We start from the raw sequence: 18,010 nt of genomic DNA on the forward strand, positions 1-18,010 counted from the left end.
CAGCAACCTCTTTGATCTCAGCCACAGGAACTTCTTACTAAACATGTCTCCAGAGGTAAGGGAAATAAAAGCAAAAATGAACTATTAGGACCTCATCAAGATAAAAAGCTTCTGCACAGCAAAGGAAACAATCGACAAAACTAAAAGCCAACATATGGAATAGAAGATATTTGCAAATGACATGTCAGATAAAGGTTAGTATCCAAGATCTATAAAGAACTTACCAAACTCCTAGCACCCCCAAAACAAATAATCCAGTGAAGAAATGGACAGAAGACATGAATAGACACCTTTCCAAGGAAGACATCCAGATGGCTAACAGACACATGAAAAGATGCTCAACATCACTCATCATCAGGGAAATATAAATCAAAACCACAATGAGGTACCACCTCACACGTGTCAGAATGGTTAAAATTAACAACTCAGGAAACCACAGATGTTGGTGAGGGTGTGGAGAAAGGGGAACCCTTTTGCACCTCTAGTGGGAACACAAACTGGTGCAGCCACTCTGGAAAACAGTATGGAGGTTTCTCAAAAAATTAATATAGACTACCCTACGACTAGCAACTGAACTATCCAAAGGATACAAAAATGCTGATTCTAGGGGCACATGAACCCCAATATTTATAGCAGTATGGCACATGAACCCCAATATTTATAGCATTAAGGCACATGAACCCCAACATTTATAACACTATGAACAATAGCCAGGTTATGGAGGGATCCAAAATGTCCATCATCTGATGAATGGATAAAGAAGATGTGGTATATATATATATATATATATATATATATATATATATACATACATACAATGGAGTATTATTCAGCAATGAAAAGCATCTTGTATTCCTGCCATTTGCAACAATGTGGATGGAACTAGAGGGTATTAAGCTAAGCCAAATTAGTCAGTCAGAGAAAGAGATATCATATGATTTCACTTGTATGTGGAATTTGAGAAACACAACAGATGAACATAGGGGAAGCGAAGGCAGAGGGAAGCAAACTGTAAGAAACTCTTAAACACAGAGAACAAACTGAGGGTTGCTGGAGGGGCGGTGAGGGGAAATGAGTTAAATGGGTGATGGGCATTAAGGAGGACACTTTTCAGGATGAGCACGGGGTGTCATATGTAAGAGATGAATCACTAGGTTCTACTCCTAAAGCCATGACGACACTCTGTGTTAACTAACTTGAATTTAAATAAAACACATAAAGAAGTATCTAATATCAAAAATGACATAACATAGGCAAGAACTTTCTGGATAAATGCATAAAATTTTACCAAATAATGTTTAAAGAGGCCTAAGAAAATGGAAAGATAAACGATGTTCATTGAGTGGAAAGTGCAATATTTAAAAAAGGTCAATTCTCTAAATTGATTCAGTGAAATACTAGCCATATATCCAACATGTTTTTCTTTTTTGAAAATTAATAAGCTAATTATAAATTCTGCATAATGCAAAGAGCTGAGAATAACTAAGATACGTTTGAAGAAAAAAAAAGGTGAGATGACAAGTAGACATCGTTTACATAAGGTATTATCAAATTAAAGTACATAAGCACACATTGGTGCAGGCAGAGAAAAATAGACGAATAATACAAATTAGACTTCCCAAACAGATACATTAATATACAGGCTGTTGAAATAAGATTGGGGTAGTATTGCAGGTCAACAGGGAAATGATGATTTTCTTTCCAACAAATCATCCTGGGAAATTGACGATCCTTTTAAAGAAAAACAAAATTGAGTGCATTTCTCACAACATAAATAAAAAATAATCAGGTAGATTAAAAATCTAAATGAGAAAGCCAAAATTATTAAGCTTTATAAATATAATAAAACAGACTATCTTTATGACTTCAAAGTCATAAATTCTAATATTAGTCATAAGTAAATAAAGGTCAACTGCAAACTGTAAATAAAAGTCGCCTTGTAAATATTGTATAAAGTGCATAAACCACGTAAGATGGTAAGATCGATGGACTTAATTACACTAAAGTTAAGAGCTTGTGTTCATCAAAAGACACTGCACAGAGTAAAATGACAATCCACACACTGGGAGAGGATAGTAACAAGCCATCAACAAGATGGGAGAGACCAGTGTTTTCTCTCGAGAAGGACCTACATAAAAGGAGATGTGATCATTACCAGCTCCAGGTCTTTGGGGAGGTAAGGTGTGAGCACTTCAGGAGATGCCTTTTCGGATAACTGTGGCAACACTTGTCCACACCACCTTCTGTTAATACAGAAAGGACTCTGGTGAGCACAAAAAGAAGCAGCCCCCAGGTTGCAAGGGAAATGATGTCACCTGGGGGTTATTTCAGCGATGTGAAGGAGGTAAAGCAACGGTCCAGGAAAGAAGTTGAAGGTAAGAAAGATTGAGGCTTATGGTGCAGGACTTCTAGAGGTCCCAGGGGTGAGTGGAAGGGGAGGGAGAGGCTCAGGTTTCGGTTAACCAATAGGATATAGAAAACAGTATGGAAAGGAGCCCTCAGGAGATGGCAGGTGACCAGAAGACGCCTGCCTGCATTCACCTGGCCCCATAAACTCAATTAGGAGGTTTAACGGAGGAGGTGAGTGCCAAGATTTAGTAGGATTTGGCCATGTCCTTGAAGTAAGCCCAGTGAGTACAGTGGGAGCCGGGTGCGATCTCACTGGCGGTGGCTGCTCCTGTGACCATAGTCCGGTTGGAAAAGATGCCCAGCAAGTGTGAAGCTGTAATCTGTCAGTGGAAGATGGAGTGGGGCCACCGGTGCCCCAGTGTATTCTCCTCAGGAATGGGTGTTGTCTTACGTATACTTTAAGGGTTCCCTCAGGTGCAAGCTGATAACTACTGTCTTCCTTTTCCTCTTTCCCACGATGAGATAAGCTTAACTTTTAAAATATCTCATTTAGGCTTTGGCAGCTGAGCCATTCAATCTTGAAGGTGGACATTTAAAAGTGTAAGTAAGCTAATGATTTACTTTGGGTCAGGAGACCGAGGCTTTCGATTAAATAGCAAATGTTGGCTAGTTCTGTTATTTGGGGAGGATATTATAAGAGGTCCTATGGTAATGCCAGATAATATAACAGAATGACTTAAAAAGAATTTTAGGGGTTCCTGGGTGGCTCAGTTGGTTAAGCATTGGACTCTTAACTTCGGCTCAGGTCATGATCTCACGATTTGTGATATTGAGCCCTGCGACCAGCTCTGTGTTGACAGTATGGAGCCTGCTTGGAATTCTCTCCCTCTCCCTCCCTCTTTGCTCTCCCTTCCCTGCTCTTTCTCTCTCAAAAATAAAATTATATTAAAAGAATTCTATATTTTAAGAGGTGCATAATACTACAAAAAGGCTTATGGGTATAACTGGACACGTGGGTAGCCTTATTATACCAGCAAGGGTTTGTAGCTGTAGACGGCAAACCTTGAAGAATTTTGACAGAACAGAAACCCATGAAAAGGAGCACAGATCGCTCGGGACCAACTGAAGGGATGAGGCAGAGCCCTGCACTTGCCAGCAGGGGGCAGCTTTTTCTTCTCCATGGAAAGGAATCCAGGAGCTCCCTAAGGCCTTGGGTGGGGAATCTGGTGCAGGGTGACAGAGCTAGAAAATGCCCCTGTTCCACGGGAGCGCTGGTCTAAGTGAGCCGTCACTGCCCCCTCTCCGAGCACTGCGGCCTGTGGGGGACAAGGCGAGCGTGGGCTCTGTCCACGCCACTGGCCCTCCTGCAGCTGCTGCAGCCAGAGAGCGCGTCCCCCAAGTCTCTGTGGCCCCTGGACGGGGGCGTGTTGGAGACCCACGCATTCCTTCTGGCCCTCGCTCCAAAGGAGGTGAGGAAAGCAAGTGGCTGACCTACTCAGCTTTTGTAATAATCAGTGTCTGAACCACCCGACCAAGACTCAAAGGTGAGGAACCTCTCAAACACAGGAAAGGGGTTCTGACACTGGGCAACTGGCCACAACACTAACTTGTGACTGTTTCCTGTCCTTGTTGGCTTTTTAAACCTTTATTTGGATTTCACCCCGGCCTTCTACAGCACAGGTGACACGGAGCCTAAATGCAATAGGAGGCTCTGGAAATCAGTACGAAGTTAAGAAGACCGGCCCACGGATAAGTGAGGCCCTTCACTGGAAGGAGAAAGTATTTTGCAGGAAGTGGCGGTGCTTTAGGTCACGGATATGCCTTCTATTCACACGGAAGGAGGATGACAGTGTGACAGGAGGGGCCCGGAAACTGAGGTGTTAGTTTAAAATGAAAGAAATAAAATAATAATAATAATAATGAAAATTAAGAAAAAATTTTAAATGAAAGAAATACAGGGGCGCCTGGGTGACACAGCCTGTTAAGTGGATTAAACATCAACTCTTCATTTTGGCTGAGGTCATGATCTCACAGTTGTGAGTCGAATCCCCGCATGGGGCTCTGTGCAGTCAGCAGATTGGGATTCAGTCCGTCTCCTCTCTCTCTGCCCCTCCTCCCCTTTCTCTCAAAATAAATAAACTTAAAAAAAAAATGAAAAAAATAGAATATGATGAAGTTGAACTCGACTTTTTATTAAAAAAAAATTTTTTTATGTTTATTTATTTTTGAGAGAGAGAGAAACAGACAGAGCACGAGCAGGGGAGAGGCAGAGAGAGGGAGACAGAATCTGAAGCAGGCTCCAGGCTCTGAGCTGTCAGCACAGAGCCCAAGGCGGAGCTCGAACCCACGTACTGTGAGATCATGACTTGAGCCGTGAGATCGTGACCTCAGCCGAAGTTGGAGGCTTAACAGACTGAGCCATCCAGGTGCCCCCCAATTTCTTACTTATTAACATTTGACCCTGTAATGTTATTATTGCTGCACACACACATGTGGAGACTGCTACGCATATACACATAGGTGTAGGAGCATATATACATATAAACGTATGTAACAGTATACCTAATGTAGATATGTACTAATATCCATCTTTGTAATTGTTTGCTCTTCACTTTGCTTTTGTTTTCTCACTTTGTTTCATATTTTGCCTCCTTCCTTTCTCTTTCCTCCCCCAGTACTATTGATCCGACCCCCTTGATCCTGGTTCAATTTAATTCAATGTAATAAACATGTATTATTTGCCTATAAAGTGAAACACATACAGGTATTTTTTTTAAATTCAGTGACATATCTTGTCTCTCCTTGTCTCCCTCCTTACAGCTCATAATAGATTGTTTTTACAGGAGATATCTATCCGGGGCAGCACAAACAAAATGAATGGAGGGAGGCAGGCAAGGTACATACAAAACAAATGAACCAGTTATCTAGAAACTATTAGTGAGATACTTCTCTTTGTCACACTCTCTTGTTTTGTTATCCCTTAATATCTGAAGACACCCTGATTTTTGTACACCACTCACTAGCAAATTCGAAATACATTTGGAAATCACTACATAGACGATAAAGCCTGTGAGTAAATTAAATAAAGCACTGCTTCCAGCAAGAGAAAAACCTAGGAGATGCCGGTTTTATTTCTAATTCTCTTCTCCAATATTCGGAAAATATATTCTCATAAAATAGTGAATGATACGAAGAAAGGTGCACAATAGATGAAAAATATGTTGTGGGGCACCTATAATTTGCAAGAATATAATTAAGCTGTTATTGTTTAAATATACTAGGTAAAGCTGGAGTCAATTTATTGGTAATATACTTTTGAGGCTCAACCAGGTGCCAATGCCCTGGGAAGCCAACGGTTCCGGGTTTCCCAAAGCCCAGTGGGGAGGGATGAAGGACTCTCGAGAATCTAATGAGGACACAGTTGTGTTGTTTTTAATCTAAAAATCTATCCTGTCACTTAACGGTCCTGAAGACCCAGATTGGCTATTGGTACAATCACTGTGAAGAGAAGATATTTCTGCAAAAGGAGATCGTTGCTGGCCATGTTAAAAAGAGAATGATGACTAACAGAGTCTAAAGAAAAGGGATTTGCTTTTTGTTTTTTTTTTTGTTTTTTTTTTTTATTAATTTTTTTTTTCAACGTTTTTTATTTATTTTTGGGACAGAGAGAGACAGAGCATGAACGGGGGAGGGGCAGAGAGAGAGGGAGACACAGAATTGGAAGCAGGCTCCAGGCTCCGAGCCATCAGCCCAGAGCCTGACGCGGGGCTCGAACTCACGGACCGCGAGATCGTGACCTGGCTGAAGTCGGACGCTTAACCGACTGCGCCACCCAGGCGCCCCGGGATTTGCTTTTTGAAAGCAAGTATGCGACACACATGGCCAGCTTAAAATCAAGTTCTGGCACTTGAATCTGGAAACCTTCAAAGCAAAAAGTATGCACAGTTCCGCTCTTGTTAACACGTTCCCCCCGACCCCTTTCCTGCAACACTTCTTCCTAATCTTCAGCAGGCTTTCCAGCCCCCTACCCAGCTCCGTCTCCTTTCCGAGCAAATGACCTTGCCTCCTACCCTTCAGTGAAAGCAGTAGCACTCAGGGCCCAGCCCTCCCAGAGTCCCAACTTTTGCACTGACGTAAATAGGTGAGTAATTATTTGCTTAATGTCTGCACATCTCCCCTGCCCAGTGGCAAGCGCCCTGAGATCAGGGATGGAGCCTGTTCACCAGTGTGGCCAGCACATGGCCCGCCTGGGGCTCAAAAGGTATCTGTTGAATGAATGCATGAATGAATGAATGAATGAACACACTTCCTTCCCCCTCATTTATCAGTTTTTGTTTTAAAAACAAAAGTTGTGCTTTTTCCATAATACATCCTCGTGGTAAAAACCAAACCAAAACAAAACAAAACACGCCAGAATGGTACAGAATCAGACTGAAGAGAAGACTGAAGTCACCCTCCTGGGGAAATTCCTCTGGCTCCCTCCTCACCTCCCCCCCCCCCCCCCCCCCCCCCCCGGCCTCAAAGCTCACCTTCCCCTGCACCCAGATTTCATCCTCTTGATGTGAGCTCCCCCATGAAACCCTTCTCCTCCACGTGGACGAGTCAGGGAGGGGGGCTTGGCAGGGCCTTTCTTCAGGGTGGCCAAGAGTTGCAACAGCTGAGGGTGAAGGCAAGTAGTGCGGCCAAGGGGAACAGTGGCTGGGCGCCAGGGAAGCTAAATCAGTCATCAGATCTTAAGGGTGAGAGCAGGCTAAAGAAAATAAGAGGCAAAGCAAAAGGTCAGGGCAATGCAGCAGGAGGTCAAGAATGTAAGTGCAAGCGGAGGCCAAGGGAGAGGGTCCAGGGCCATACAGATGAATGGAGGAGGGAGATCAAGAATGCATTTTCTTTTATTTTGGGGTGTACCACGGGGTTGATGACGGCAGGCCTGGCATTCTGATGCCTCTTTAGAACTGCAACCTATTCATTATCCTCTCTTTCTCCAGGCCACTGTTTCCAATTCCTTTCTCAGGCTGTAACGATGCTACGCCTCCTCACCTAAAAATAAAATAAACAAAAAACCCCTCTCTCAACCCTGACTCCCCTTCAAACTACCACACCCGGTCTCTCCTCTGCCAATGCGGGACACATTTCTTGAAAGAATCTCCCTGCCTGTAGTCCTCTCCGCCCACTCACTGCCCAGCTCAGTTGTTTCTGCCTCCTGCACCCCTGCTTTGCTGAAAACTGGGCTTTGCCAAAGTCATCCTTGACCTTCGTATGGCTATCATTAGATACAGAGAATGTGGTTTTGTTGCCATCCGAACTGCTCTTTGGAGCTCTGACCACCGCCTCCTCATTTGGCCTCTCTGACCTACCCCAGCCTCCCAGCCCCACCTCCCCCCACTACTCTGCTGGTTCCGCTTCTCTGTCTCTAGCTCATCCTTTCCTTTGTGAGGCTCTCCACTCATTTTTGTCTATAGCTGCCTATGGACATCAGGTAACACTGCGTGATAGACAGCCGGCTGTGGGTGTCGGCCCATCCTAGAGCCGTTAACACGGCGAAGCTGCTCAAACACCCAGCCTGGAAATGAAACCTCTTCTGCATTATTGTCCAGGATTGATTGCCCTCCACCGATTTTCAATCCTTTATTCCCATATCGGCTCGCCACCTCCTTTTTCTTACAAGAAAGCATTCTTTCCAGTCATTTTGTCATCTTATTATGGTTACCATTCACTGAGCATTTGCTATTAGGGTGTTTCACTCTCACTAATTGATGCATTAAGTTGTTTCTTTAGTCTGCAAATATTTACCTACTCTTACTATGGTACAGGCGCTGTGGATGTATCATTTCTAGTGATTACAACTCACTTAGAAGATAGCATATTGTCGCTTGAGAGGCTGACACTGAGGCTAGCATTTGTCACTCCTGGCTGACGCCCCAAGGACACTCAAGAGGTACAACAGGAATTTGGATTCACAGCTCTTTACATTTTGCTAAGATACCAAAAATTAATAGTCTATCTCTCATCAAGCATCTTATGCCAGGAGCTTTCCTCTCCTTTATCTTATTATACAAGTGGTATCATTAGCTTATGGCCTGATGTTATTTTTGAAACACCTCATTTATTTTTTTTTTTAATTTTTAATTTTTATTTATATTTGACAAAGAGAGAGACAGGGTGCAAGTGGGGGAGGGACAAAGAGGGAGAGAGGGAGACACAGAATCCGACCCAGGCTCCAGGCTCCAAGCTGTCAGCACAGAGCCTGACGCAGGGCTCGAACTCATGGACTTCAGATCATGACCTGAGACTAAGTCAGACGCGTAACCCACTGAGACACCCGGGTGCCCCTTGATGTAATTTTTGAAACAGAGGAAGGAGAGATCATAGCAATGGACACCCCGAATGCCACAACATTATTATCGGCATTATCACGCTTGTTTCCGCATGGTCCCGACGAGGCTACCTATAAATCACGTAGCTTGAGATTCACTTATTTATTCACGTCCTCATTAGATCTTACAATATATTTGTAGGGGATGGAGAGGTGGGAAGATCGATTTTAATCAAATAAACAAGAGAGCATATTATTATATCTGAGGAAAGTCCCGGGAGGAAAAGATACAAACAGATATTAAAGAAACTTGACTCGGATTGGGGGGGTGGGGTCAGGGAAGTCTCCTAAGGACATAACATGTGAGTTGAGATCTAAGTGATAAACAGAAGTTAACCCCATAAATTGGTGAGTACTTCATAAGGAGGGAACGACAGCACATGCAGAGGCTGTGGGTAGAAGAATAGGCGTATTGCTCTCTCTCTCTTTTTTATGTTTATTTATTTCTGAGAGCTTGCGCGCTAGCAGGGAAGGGGGCAGAGAGAGTGGGGGGATGGGGGATCCAAAGTGGCCTCTGTCCTGACAGCGGAGCCCATTGCCGGGATGGAACTCATGAGCCGTGAGATCACGACCTGAGCCAAAGTGGACACTTGACCAACTGAGCCACCCGGACGCCCCTAGGCATATTGCTTTCACAGCCTAGCTGCTGGGGCATAGAGTGAGGGTCACAGAAGAGGCCGAGAGGAGTAGCCTGGGCCAGACTACCCTGACCACGCAGCATTCTTTTTCATCTTAAGAATCAGAGTCCAGCAGGATGGGGTCTTACCAGATTTGTGTTCCGAAAATCTTCCTCTGGCTGCTGTGTGGAGAACCTGCTGGAGGCCCCAGGAAAGACAGAGGATAGTTGGGAAGCTATTGCTACAGTGAGAGAAGTAGATGACACCTTAGACTAGCGTGGTGGTCACAGAGGAAGAGAGAAGTCCCTAAGTGTGATACCTATTTGAGGAGGCAGAAACAGTAGGACGTGCTGACAGAGTTAGAGAAGTAACAAAGAATAAAGCGCCACAGTTATGTACGTGTCGGAGACGCCTAACCGCATGAATGATGGTGCCATCCACTGAGATGGGGAAGAGCAGTTGGAGGACATCACGGGTTTGCTGGGTTATGTTAAGATGGAAGGGTCTGTGGCACAACAAGGTGACCTCTGGATGTACAAGTCTGGAATTCCAAAGAGAGACCTGGGTTGAAGATAGGAAGTAAGGAGTCATCGGTGGAGGAGACAGGCAGGAGGGGCTGCGGGATGAGAAAAGGTTAGGATGGAAACAGCCAGACTCCACCATCCAAAGGACTCACTTTCCCGTCATTTAAAAGAAAAACGTTCTCTGAAGAAACTTAGCTACTTCTTAAAATAAAATTTCTCTTAACCAAATTTTAAAACACTAACATAAGTAAGAAGGTTACAAAAAAGAAAGGAAACCCTGCACCTATCTGGTCCCAAATGAATCCGTAATGTTTTATTTATTTAAAAAAAAAAAAACCCAAAGCATGCAAGATATTGACATTTGTTTAAGTCAAACAATGGTTGCTTGTTATATGTCTCCGTAATTTTCATATGAATGAAATATTCCATAATGAAACAAAAACAGTGACAGTGAAATTGTTCCAGGAAATAAAGCCGAAGCCAATAAAAATTCAGGCCAGAAATTAAATACAAGAAGCAGGTAAGGGAAAATAAAGGATTGGAGATATGGCCAAGAAGCCCCTTGGCCTCAGTAGGAAAGGTGTTGGCTTAACCCAAGAAGATGTGCCCTGAAAGATACTGCTGATACGTGTGTAGGAATTTCCAACATTATAGAGACCATAACACATAAAATCTTGGTTCTGTTTACATTTCAGGATAATGGGAAGGAAGAAGTTGGCCAATACTATTTGTTTGGGCTGCACGTAAAAGTCATTAGTGTGTTTCATGAATAGATGGTACTTTTGTGAGCCCTGTGTATGCAAGAATATACTTAAAATTTGGAAGCGAACTACATCTGAAATAAGACTAGTGATTTATAAGTGATCTCTAATCAGAAATGACTTTGGTCATATGACAGGACAATGAACCACTGTCCCCCTCACCTACATCACCTACTACCACAACCACCACCATCTCCACTACCCCCAAGAAAATGTAAGGGAGGATTGTAGAAGGATATCACCTTTAAAAACTTACTCTGGCCTTTATATTAAGGGATATATGGCTCAGTAATGAACCTCTTCTCACAGTACCTAAATGACTACAAACCCCATTGTTTTGGGAAACTATGCTTGAGAGATGTGGAGACAATTAGAAAAAGAAAGAGGCATAGCCGTAACTCTCAAGGGTGGTGTTATTTCAAAAGCAACTGGGTATGGAGTGCTGTGCCTAGTCCCGATTTTTCTACTGTACTCCATGTTGTCAACCCTACCTTGGACCATCCTGTTGGACTCACCCCCATGGGGTGACTCTAGTGGTAAATAACTCAGACTTAGGAAAATGATTAATGATGACTGGGTCCCCTGAACTACCTTCTGGGGAAAGGGAAGGTCCCTAGGGTGAGGGCAATCCCTGGAGTAGTGAAGGGACAGCTGTACCATCGACATTTGAAGAAGGGAGCCCTCCTCCATGCTTCATGGGCCTGAGGTGGAAGATCTGTTACTCCTCGTGTGATGGCTATGAAAGGTTTGATTTCTAGAGGAATCTTTTATTTCAAAAAATCACAGTTAGCATATAGTTGTTTTCCTTTCATATGCTCTAGCTCCCTTTTACTTTCGCCAAGACTTCAGCAAAATCTGATTAGCCCACGTAACTGTGAGTAGTGATGTTGTAGCGGGGCAAAAGAGGATGGCCCCAAATGGAAGTGTTTCTTCACTTTTGGTAATGGGTTGAATAGTGTCCTCCAATAACTCATGCCCCGCTGGAGATGCATCATGTGATCTCATTTGGAGTAAAGCTTTGCAGGTATACCTAAGGCAAAGATCTTTAGAGGAGATTACCCTGGATAAGGTGTGCCCTCAATCCAGTGACTAGTGTCCTTTATAACAGACGGGAAGGAGGAAAACATACAGATGAAGAGAAACGCCTATGTGAAGACAGAGGCAGAGATTAGAGAGACCCATCATTAGCCAGGAACAGCAAGCATGGCCCACAGGCCTCAGAAGCTAGGAGCGGGTGTGGAATTCATTCCAGAAGGAACCAACCCTGCTGAAACCTTAATGCGAGACCTCCAGGCTCCTGAACTGTGAAAGAGTAAATTGCTGCTGTTTTAAGCAACCTGCTTCGAGACCATTTGTTAGAACAGGCCTAACTACCTGCTCTACAAATGAAATGAAACTACCACACCTCCACAAATGCCCTGGCAAGGGTGGCAACATTTGCTCGAGAGTGACTGGGGTCCTTGAGTTTCGGGCTGTAAAGAGCAGGAAAGCAGGCAGCGGCCTGGGACCGAGAGCAGAGGATGACAGAGGAACCAGTGGAAAGTGAGCAGCCAAGGAGACTGCTTAGAATGGACATAAGTGAACTCCCCCCACTTGCCCACCATGCTGGAAGCCAAAGGGACCAGGGATACCTGATGCTTGAGCTCTATCAGAATCCTCTTCAGGTACAGGAGTGTCCCTGATGTCCTCGACTCCTCCTATCTTCTGACGACCTTCAGACTTCATGCACAGTGGGGCCATGCATCTCAATATGTCCACGTTCGTGTCGTTCTGACGATTACAAATGACGTGGGCTAAAGCAAGCTTAAATTCCTATTAAGGTCACACAAAATGTCTTGGGTCTTGCCAGAGGATGAACTGTCAAGTGAAGCCCCGTTTTTCTCACTTAAAACAAAAAACAGCTTTAAAAACACCAACAACAAAACAGCTTTATTGAGATAATTCACCTATCATGCAATTCACTTAAAGTGTACCATTTCATGGGTCTTAGGATACTCACACATTTGTGCAGCAATTACCACAATTTTAGAGCATTTTCATCCCCACCAAAAGAAACCTCCCCACCATATCCGTAACTTCCACCCCCATCCACAGCTGTCCCCTCACCCTCACTTTCTCTCTTTTCTGGTTGTGGATGGCAAAGCAGATAGCCCTGAGGGTAGGTGGCAGCCGCCCTTAAGAAGAAGGCATCATTAGCATAAAGCTCATACCGCAGGAGGCAACACGGAGACACAGAAAGCTTTTCAAATCAAAGGAGCCAATTATTTAAGCCAATCTGAATCGCATTTTCTGTCACTTGTATGTAGCTAAAAGCATCTTCACTGATATAATGACTAATGATGAAAAGGGACGAAACATAGTAAAAAAGACGCAGGATTTGGATTTCTTGTTTGGCAACTCTTTTTTTTTTTTTTTTTAAGTAGGCTTCACGCCCAGCGCAAGACCCAACGTGGCCTTGAACTCATGACCCTGACATCAAGACTGAGCTGAGATCAAGAGTCAGATGCTTAACTGAGTCAGCCACCCAGGCGCCCTTGGCAACTATTTCTGATTGTCTGCCAAGGGCCGAGCACTTTACACGCATACTCTGGCCGCTTACTATCAATGTGACGTTAGGCGAGTCTTACCCTTTTGTACCTCTGCTTCCCCGTCTCTAAAGAAAGGGATAATGGGAAGGGAGGGAATGGACTTAATTATTTTTAAAAGCCTCTTCTTGCCCTGTTGTGTAGACTTCATTTTAAAAATGAATAATATCACCCCTCAAGCATTGTTAATTCAATCATCCATTTGTTAACTGAAAATAATTGGAAATCTGCAATGTACTGAGATTAAAAGGATAAATAAGACATGGTCCCTGATCCTAATGAGTCCATAGTTATTAGGGAGATAGATATGGAAGCAACTAACTGTAATGAGTGCCACGAAGGATATTAAAGATGGAGGTCACGAAGCATGGTGGCGTCTCCGAAGGGAGTGCGGGTCAGGAAAGGTTGCAAAGAGTACTGCAGTACTCAGTACTCAGTACTGCAGATGAGTAACAAGTTTAGAGGCAGATGGTGGGAAAGACAGCAAGTTATTTTTATAGATGTAAATGATATACATAATATGAATATATATTACACGAACATATCTAATATAAATATAGATAAGAGAGAGAATAGATTTAGAGAAAAGACTTAATTAAAAATGCAAATGTGAGAAAGTATTGGGAATCAATGACAGCAATAGGAGCAGTAATATTAGAAAACCTAACGTTTACTGAGTATTTACTACATCAGGCACTATTTTATTCCATTTTAGGTACTGTCTTCCCCCCCCCCCCTCACATAACCTCATGAAATACACCATCATTCCCCTAATTTTACTAAGGGAAGCACAGGGAAGTAAAGTCACTTGCTCAGTTGGAAAGTGGTGGCACCAGGCTACAAGCCCGGGGGGGGGGGGGGGGGGGGCTACCCAGAACCACTGCAGTGCGCAGGTATTCACGTAGTATTCTCCGAATGAAAGGCAGACACCGTAGGGGAAGATTCTTTTTAAAAGTTTTTTTTTATTATTATTATTACGTTTCTTTATTTTTGAGAGGCAGAGAAAGACAGAGTGCGAGTGGGAGAGGGCCAGAGTGAGAGGGAGACACAGAATCCGAAGCAGGCTCCAGGCTCCGAGCTGTCAGCACAGAGCCTGACGCGGGGCTCGAACCCATGAACCGCGAGATCATGACCTGGGCTGAAGTCGGACGCTCCACCGACTGAGCCACCCAGGCGCCCCTGAAAGATTCTTTTTAAACTAATAAGGTGTATTTGATCCAACAACCAACAAAGGAAGAGTAGTATTTAGAAATAGTTGGAATGTGATGGGGTAAATAATATTGAAAGGATAATATCAAAGGCATAGGCCGGAGATGATAGAGGCACTGATGAATTCTCCCCGTGCAATGTGCTGTGTGAGCATCCTAACATGGGACCTGGAATATGGGACAATAGAGTTTTTATCTCATGAGGCAGCGTCAGAGCAGGGTGGACAACATGCAAAGTGCTGGCCCTGGTGCCCAGCACATAGGAAACAGCCAGTGAACAATTATAGGTTTATAGAAGTTCTTGCTACAGGATGCTCTTCAGTAAAATCCGCAGATTTAATGAGAGAATGTACAGAAAAAGCCCTTTGGGGAAGGATACGGTGCTCTTCAGAGACGGTTTCATTACTATGACTGATTAAGTGGCACTTACAAACTAGAAACCTTGTTTTCCACAGGTGTTCATTCACTTCATTTATCAACAGAAGCAAGTCTCTCTTTTGCAGTCATGAATTTTCTCCTTCTAACTTGGCAATCACTAATTGTAGCATCAAGATGTTTTCAGATGTAGCTCCATTGTCAAGTCACTAAGCAACCGATTAACTGTACCTGAACTATTTTTTTTATTTTAAATTTTTTTTTAGTTTATTTAGTTTTGAGAGAGAGAGAGAGGGAGAGAAAGCAGGGGAGGGGCAGAGAGAGAGGGAGGCACAGAATTCGAAGCAGGCTGCAGGCCCTGAGCTGTCAGCACAGAGCCCGACGCGGGGCTCGAACTCATGAACCGTGAGATCATGACCTGAGCCGAAGTCAGCACTTAAACGACTGAGCCACCCAGGCACCCCATATACCTGAACTATTTTAAATAAACCTGTCCAGTGAAAACACATTCTGGTAAGTGCCCCTCAAGGAGTAAGAAAAAAATAGTCCTCTAAATTGAAACCCAAACTCTTACATTTTTGCAATGAAATATTGTTCTGTGGGACTCTGGTCCGATGGGAGAGATTCCTCCGGGGTCTATGTTAACCTTGGTCTGTCAGCAAAACCACGCTGCCGTGAGTCTCCATCTTTCATGATTCTTTGAGACTCAGGTGTTGTAGACTGAACGTGTTTCCCCAAAATTCATCTGTTGAAATCCTAACCCACAATGTGATGATAATCACCTTGATGATTATGACCTCATAAATGGAATTAGTGCCCTTATAAAAGGGACCCCAGAGAGTTCACAAGCCCTATTTCTGCCTTAAGAGATCACACCGAGGAGTGGGCAGTCTGCGACCGGAAGAGGGGCCTCTGCTGGCACCTTGACCTCAGATTATAAATCTCAGAAATAAATTTCTAGTGTTCACAAGCCATCCAGTCTGCGGCACTTTGGTATAGAAGCCTGCATGAAGGCGTCAGGTTAGGACACCTCTCACTCCCTCCTCCCCCAGGTGACATTCAGGGTCTGGTTCTGGGCATACACCTTAAACTTATCACGCCTTGGAACCTTGAGATGTTGCCAAAAAACCCTGTTATTTCTACTTTCACTTATGAAGAGCAGCTGCTTTATAGAGAGAATAAAGTTAATTTGCAAAACCCTTGCCCATTTTAATAACAAAAAGGAATGTAAAAAAGAACATAGAGGATAGCACATAACTAAGTAGAAACAGATGGTAGTGGAAACAATGTCACTCTAGAGGAACTTAAAACAATTTTTTTAAATTATTTTGTTGGTAATTTGTGTTATGGAAATTAGAATAACAAAGTTTTTAATGTGAAATTAAGCAAAAAGACAAATTCACCCAATGTCTCTTTCTGCATGTCTAATACATAAAGTCATTAGACAGAACTTAACATCCTAAAAATTATGGTTTTTCATTCATAAATGTTCGTAAATATTTATTGCCAATTTATCCTAAGATACAGTGTTGGATGTACCACCATATAAGGCTAAATTGAATAGAGGACAAATAATACTATCAGATATGATACAATGTACGACATGTAATGTAATACATAACATGTTATAGCATTTGTTACATAATGTATATTATGTTATTTACATGATATATACATATATACACACATATACATTTATACATATGTATTACATATTATATACATATGTACATATATATGTATATATGTGTAAATGCAATCTATCAAAGTAACAGAAGGAGCTGGTTCCTTTCTTTTAAAGTGCCCCAGTCACTTCCAAGTAGGTCCAAGGGGACACCTCACATGTTTCCACAGACCAGTCACTGTGGTCTGCCTCAGTCAACATCCTGTTCCTCCTTTCCTCCCCTGGTACCCACTCCACAATACGTGTTCAAGGAGCCATTTGTTTTTTTTTTTTTTTTTTTTTCAACGTTTTTTTATTTATTTTTGGGACAGAGAGAGACAAAGCATGAACGGGGGAAGGGCAGAGACAGAGGGAGACACAGAATCGGAAACAGGCTCCAGGCTCCGAGCCATCAGCCCAGAGCCTGACGCGGGGCTCGAACTCACGGACCGGACCGCGAGATCGTGACCTGGCTGAAGTCGGACGCTTAACCGACTGCGCCACCCAGGCGCCCCTCAAGGAGCCATTTGGAAAGCTCAGAGGACATCCTGGCCCACATTCACAGTGTGGAATGAATACCAGTGTCTCTCAGGGCCCAGATTTGCAGGGGCAGTGGTGGAAAGAAGGGACTTCTCTGTTCCTTGGGCCCTGGGCAGGAACAGAGACCACACCAGCCCCCCTGTCCTCCTCCTCCTCTAGCTCAGCCTCTAGCCCTCAGGCCATAAAAGCCTCCCCTCCACACACATACATGTTAATGGCAGGAAATGGGACAAGGGGCAGGATGGGAGAAGGAGCTGGGACCTGGAAGCTTCTAGATTGATAGCAACCAAGCCCAAAGCATGACTTTATCAACTGCTGAACCCATGCTTAGGATATGTTTCAGCACGGGAGAAAATAAAAGAGTTAATACCTATCCTTATCAAACTATTCTAAAACATACAAGAGGAAGGAGAACTTACAAATTCATTCTATGAGGCCAGCATTGCCCTGATACCAAAACCAGGTAAAGACACCACTAAAAGTGAGAACTACAGGCCAATATCCCTGATGAACATGGATGCAACAATTCTCAACAACATACTAGCAAGCTGAATTCACCAATACGTTAAAAATATCATTCGCCATGATCAAGTGGGATTTATTCCCGGGACACAAGTGTGGTCCATTATTCGCAAATCAATTGGTGTGATGCATCATATCAATAAAAGAAAGAATAAGAACCATATGATCATTTCAATAGAGGCAGAAAAAAGTATTTGATAAAGTACAACACCCATTCATGTAAAAACCCTCGATAAAGTAAGTTTAGAGGGAACATACCTCAACATAGTAAAGGCTATATATGAAAAACCTACACAGCTAATCTCATCCTCAATGGGAAAACCTGAGAGCATTTCCTTTATGGTCAGGAACAAGGCAAAGATGTCCACTCTCCCCACTTTTATTCAACGTAGTACTAGAAAGTCCTAGCCACAGCAATTAGCCAGTAAAAAGAAATAAAAGGCATCCAAATCAGTAAGGAAGAAGTAAAACTCTCACTATTTGCAGCTAATAT

General features: G+C 43.3%; 1 long non-coding RNA gene across 2 annotated transcripts; it reads right to left on the reverse strand.

Moving 5' to 3' along the window:
• Positions 1-7,221: 7,221 nt before the first annotated feature.
• LOC131519716 (uncharacterized) lies at positions 7,222-15,521 on the reverse strand. Of its 2 annotated transcripts, none has more exons than XR_009265753.1 (3): positions 15,367-15,521; positions 12,256-12,481; positions 7,222-7,386 (listed from the first exon to the last, which is right to left on the reverse strand). It is a non-coding gene; the product is annotated as an uncharacterized LOC131519716 (long non-coding RNA). The 2 variants fall into 2 exon arrangements; XR_009265754.1 differs by having other exon boundaries at positions 12,256-12,508.
• Between the last annotated feature and the right edge of the window lie 2,489 nt (positions 15,522-18,010).

The sequence above is a fragment of the Neofelis nebulosa genome, chromosome 8, assembly GCF_028018385.1.
Source record: "Neofelis nebulosa isolate mNeoNeb1 chromosome 8, mNeoNeb1.pri, whole genome shotgun sequence".
Classification (NCBI taxonomy): domain Eukaryota; kingdom Metazoa; phylum Chordata; class Mammalia; order Carnivora; family Felidae; genus Neofelis; species Neofelis nebulosa.